This window comes from Piliocolobus tephrosceles, chromosome 6, assembly GCF_002776525.5.
Source record: "Piliocolobus tephrosceles isolate RC106 chromosome 6, ASM277652v3, whole genome shotgun sequence".
Taxonomy (NCBI): domain Eukaryota; kingdom Metazoa; phylum Chordata; class Mammalia; order Primates; family Cercopithecidae; genus Piliocolobus; species Piliocolobus tephrosceles.
This window is the reverse complement of record NC_045439.1, coordinates 9,193,725-9,199,158: the sequence shown is the minus strand read 5'-3', so window position 1 is coordinate 9,199,158 and position 5,434 is coordinate 9,193,725. Positions and strand designations below refer to the sequence as shown.

The window sequence follows — 5,434 nt, the reverse complement described above, 5'->3', positions numbered from 1 at the left end:
CCTCACTATCTTGCCTCTGGGTGACCATGTTATTTCCAGCAAATTGTCTTACCTCATGTGAGTTAATAATCGGATAACTAATCAGATTTCTATTTTAATTTGGATGGTTGGCATCAGGTAGATGCAGCCAGGGGCACTTAGAGAATTTGATTGGGACCTGTCACTCAAGAGTCTTTTTTGATTCCCTGTGTGTGCTACAGGCTTTGATCTTACCTCTAAGAAGATCACTCCAGATGGCTATCTCAACCCTGGCCCCTCATTTGTACTTGGCCATCAGACATCTCCAATCATGTCCCCAGGTCTCCAACATGGCCCCTTGAACAGATGTTAGCTTTGGACCACCGCTTCTCAACCTTAGCACTATGGACACTCTGGCTGGGTCAGTTTTTGCTTAGGGGAGTTCCCTATGCATTGTGGGATGTTTAGTCATGTCCCTGGCTTTTACCTTCTAGATGCCAGTAGCATCTTTAGTTGTGACAACCAAGTGTTTTCTGACATTGCCAAATGTCCCCTTGGCAACAAAGTCATTGTAGACCATGAGATGCCAACATCTGGGCATCCATGATCAGCCCCCACATTTACAAACAGGTTTCATAACCATTGTGCTTTTGACACAACGATACCATGAGTGGGACAGGGATCGCGCTTTACTTCAGTGAAGACAGTAACATATGCCACTTTTTAAAAATAAGCTCCTTTTAGAAAACTTGGGAACAAAACTATAAAATTAAACAAACATTCACCTGGATTCTCACCAGCCATCAACAAAGTGCCATTAATATATCTAGTCTTTTTCTTGCATACGTCTATGTGAGTATCACGAGATATACTTTTGTTACAAAAGTAAAATCATGCTTTTTGTGCTGTGTCCTAATCTATTTCTTTCTCTATATGTGTCTGAAACATTTTTTATGCTATTAAATATTCTTACCTGGGATTCTAATAGCTGCAGGCTGTTATATCATGGAGATGGAATATAACTTACTCCTCAGTCCCCCGTTACTGGCGTTTAAGCTGTTTCCAGTTTCTCTCCTGTAAACAATGCTTTGATTTTGTGGGTTTCACATTTAGAAACACTGAAATGGACTGGGAAATACGATGTTGGGTTTTGGCTGGGGGTAAGGGATAGAAGAGATGAGTTGGGGATGACATCAGATGTCCAATCCGATGCCTGGTTTTGGAAGAATGTGTGCACCTTGTCCTCTTAAAGCTCACAGTCATGGCCAGTGTGATGCTGATCACCGGGATCATATTTCTTTTTCTTTTCTTTTCTTTTCTTTTTATTTAAGTCACATTGGAGGATGGAGATGGCTGTGTTTGCTGAGTTGGGATGGAAGAGAGATGATGAGGCTTGTGGCTGGGCTGCTTGTTCTGACCATCGGCTGTCAGATCACTGCAGATGTCTGAGAGCCAAGTAGAAACGATGGTCCAGGGTTGAGATAGCCATCTGGAGTGATCATCCTAGAGATGAGATAGAAGTCTGTAGCACAGTACTGTCCAACAGAAGTCTAATGAAACCACATGTGTTGCTTTAGATTTCTAGTAGCCAAAGTTAAAAAAAAAAAAAAAAAAAAAAAGAAACAGTACATTCATTTTAATGACATATTTTACTTAACCCAACATATCCAGACTATTATTTCAATGTGTGGCATTACCACATTTCTTTTTTTTTTTTTTTCAATTAAAAATGTTTATTCTGAAAGATGCTACTACAAAGTTTACAAACTCAAATGCTTATTCAAACTAAGTTTACAGAAAACTTAGAAAACAGGTTGAACTGAAACCTGTAGATCATTTTACAATATTCATGAGCAACATTTTTTTTAAAGACAAAGGCTATTGTTTTAATATAATTTAAGAGCTTTAACATGATCCCCCTTTAGTGCTTTTAATTGTCACATGGCTGTAAACCAAAGATGCCCCCAAATTTTAAATGATCACTGATACTACTTGAGCAGAAATTCTCAGGTGTCAGTACTTTTAATGTTGTGTACATCAAATTACAGTACAAAGACGACTATAAACAAGATGCAGCCCTCAGTTTCCATGAACAGCACACTATTACAGTAAACCGAGTTTATATTCCACCATCAAGTGTGGCTCTCCCATGACTTCACTTTGTGATGGACCATTAAGAATATCCTCAAATCCAATAGTCTCATCATTACCCCTCAAAATATCCAACAAAAGATTTGAGCTTGAAAGAAATGGAAGACGCTGAACCTGCTGCACTGCCTTGAATTCCATCTGTAATTTTAGTGGAGCGAATAGACCCTGAATGTTTCTCAGTGTGGAAAAATTCATTTTATCTTGGTTGAGCTGGAAATTTTTTTCTGATAATTCAAGAGGATGACTAGGCAAAAGTTCATTTTTCACACAAGAAAAACCTTTCCGAAGAAGATCATGACTTTCAAAAGGTCCACTTGCTGAAAGTTCAGTAACTGGAATACTGTCCTTTAGCTCAGATCCAAGTCCCCTGGCATTCATCTTCAGCAGCTCTGCGAACAGCCTCTCTGCCCAGTTACCGTCAGTCCGGCATTACCACATTTCAAGTGCTCAATAGCCATTTGTAGCTTTTGGCTACCAAACTGGACAGGGCAGCTTGGGGACATCTTGGTGGTATATGCTTTGTCATTCAGAATATATTTGGGAATGCCTGGAGACATTTGATTGTCACGACTGGAGAAGGTGCTACTGACAAGTTGCTGAAGGCCAAGGGTGTGTCTAAACATCCCACAAGGCATAGGAAAGACCCCCGCCCCATGCAAGGAGTGATGCAGCCCAGAGTGTCCTAGTGTTGGGTTAGGAAACAGTGGCCTACAACTGTTCAAGAGTCCACGCTGTTCACTAAGTGTCAGACCTGTGTAAAGCACTCTAGATAATCCTTTATCTCACTGGATCCTAAGAGCAACTCTGTGAGAAAAATGCAATTAGCATCCCCATATTACTAAGGAATTAACTGACATCTAGAGAGGTTAGGTACCTTTGTAAAGTACTCTAGATAATCCTTTATCTCACTGGATCCTAAGACCAACTCTGTGAGAAAAATGTTATTAGCATCCCCATGTTACTAAGGAATTCACTGACATCTCGAGAGGCTAGGTACCTTTGTCCAGGGCCGTGGAGCTAGAACTCCAACTCAGGCCACCTGACTCAAGAACAGAGATAGATAGTGGCCTCCTGGAAAACAGCTTTGGCATTGACTCCAACAGTCAAAGTTCTCCAAAGCCTTTGCTTACATTCAATATCTCATCCTTCAGCTATTAGTGAGTGAACATAGCTCCGCTGTATTTCTGTTTTACTTTTTTGATTTTTCTTTAACATTGTCACATTGGCATGGTCAAGTGGAAGAATGTCTCCTCCCACATGCTCCCGATTAGCTCTGAAGTTTTGGACAAGTCAGTCAAGCACTCTAAATTCTAGACATTTTCATCCATAAAATGGAAACAACACCCACCTCACAGGATTAACAGGGAATGGGAAGTATTCGTGTATTTGAAGGTCCCTAATTCCGATCCTCCAGCTGTTCAGTAATCTAGGCCAGATTTGTGTCACCACATCCTTGGTTTAAACTCTCTAACGTCAACTAAAGAAAGGATCCGATGCCTGGGTTTGGAAGAATGTGTGCACCTTGTCCTCTTAAAGCTCACAGTCATGGCCAGTGTGATGCTGATCACTAGGATCATATTTCTTTTTCTTTTCTTTTCTTATTTATTTTGAGACAGAGTTTCACTCTTGTTGCCCAGGCTGGAGTGCAATGGCGTGATCTTGGCTCACTGCAACCTCTGCCTCCCGGGTTCAAGCCATTCTCATGCCTCAGCCTCCTGAGTAGCTGGGATTACAGTCGCCCGCCATGACGGCCTGCTGTGTGTGTGTGTGTATGTGTGTGTGTGTGTGTGTGTGTATTTTTAGTAGAGACTGGGTTTCACCACATTGGCCAGGCTGGTCTCGAACTCCTGATCTCAGATGATCTGCCTAGCTCAGCCTCCCAAAGTGCTGGGATTACAGGCGTGAGCCACTGAGCCCGGCCAGAATTACATTTCTTGAAAACTTCAGAGACGAGTAATTGCCAGAACTCTCCTGTGTGCCTGGTGTCTCGAAATATTTTGGGAGCGGTATGATTTCTGAGGCAGAATAATGCTGAAGAGAGATGGCATCCAAAATAGCACATATTTTTTTTTAAGTCTGAACAAGGGCATTTGCAGTATGAAAGTGGAATGTTAATTGAAATCGGACTCTGCCAACAGGAGCTTTGGAAGGAGCCCAATCAGGATTAGACTAATTAAGACATCTTTAAAATTGAACAGGTTGGACTATCTTAAGAATTGAACCAAATGAAAACTATATGCTCAGGAATGTGACTCTGGAGGTTTGAAAAAGCAAAACAAACAAACATGAAAATAATTATGGTAAAGTCAAAGGAAGGAAGAAAAGATACTAGAGCTGTGGACTTGAGCAAGTCATCGCGAAACACCTCGTTGGAAACAAAATATTCTTACATGTGGCTGACACCGGCAGATTGCTTTCGTGTTGGGAAGACAGTCATTCAAATCGCCTTGGAAATAAGCCCTCTAGTGTTCTTTTATAGGCCACGTTGGGTGTTTTTTAGGGACCGTCTTCCCCATACTTGAACTACCATTCCAAAGGCCAAAATATTTAAATAGAGGTCATTGAAAATTTTAACATAAAGTATCGTGTACTTGAAAAAATGGTTTTTAAATGTTTTAATACGTTTTCTCTCTAGGTTTCTCTTCCTTTGTTTCCTACTGAGCCAGTCAAAAAGTCTTCCTTTTAAAATATGTTGCTAAATAAAGTAGTAGTTCTACAAAAAGCACAGAAAAGACGGCTGATTTTTTAGGGTTGTGTGAAGTACTGAACTGACAGCCTATATTTAGTATAATGATTTATTTGCTCTTCCGGAAAGCTAACAATTTACCGTAAAATTTTGGATACAAAAGGTGAGGTTATACCAACTACACAATATAATCAATAGTGTTACAGTACATCAGAAGATTCCAGTCCTATTGAAAAATATTTTGACAAGAGTTAAAGCAGTTAAAACTTAATCGTATTTGCTTATTATCAGAAACAGTAGTATGTGTGCCACTGCATCACAATAAATATTTCTGTGATTAGGAAACTTGTTATAGTCCAACAGCAAGTTTGCTCAAGCCTTAAATTATTTTTCATAATCTGTAAATAATGTTGACATTACTTTGGCATTACAATAAATATTAAGGCTATTTGGAAGTGAATTTGCTAGTTTAGATGCCTGCCTAACAAAACAAACTTATTTATATTATTGGCACATAAGACAGGGAAACATCACAGGCTTCTGCATTTGGCAAACCAGGCTGACATATTTCACATTATCATTACATTTGTTTTGGGGTTCAAAAGTCATATAATTAATATACTAATAAACTATTCTGTA

At 39.8% G+C, this 5,434-nt stretch overlaps 1 pseudogene across 1 annotated transcript; it reads right to left on the bottom strand.

Moving 5' to 3' along the window:
- Positions 1 to 1,817: 1,817 nt before the first annotated feature.
- Positions 1,818 to 2,528, bottom strand: LOC111538282 (annotated as a pseudogene). Its single transcript, XR_002730290.1, has one exon. The product of XR_002730290.1 is annotated as a proteasome maturation protein pseudogene (transcript).
- Between the last annotated feature and the right edge of the window lie 2,906 nt (positions 2,529 to 5,434).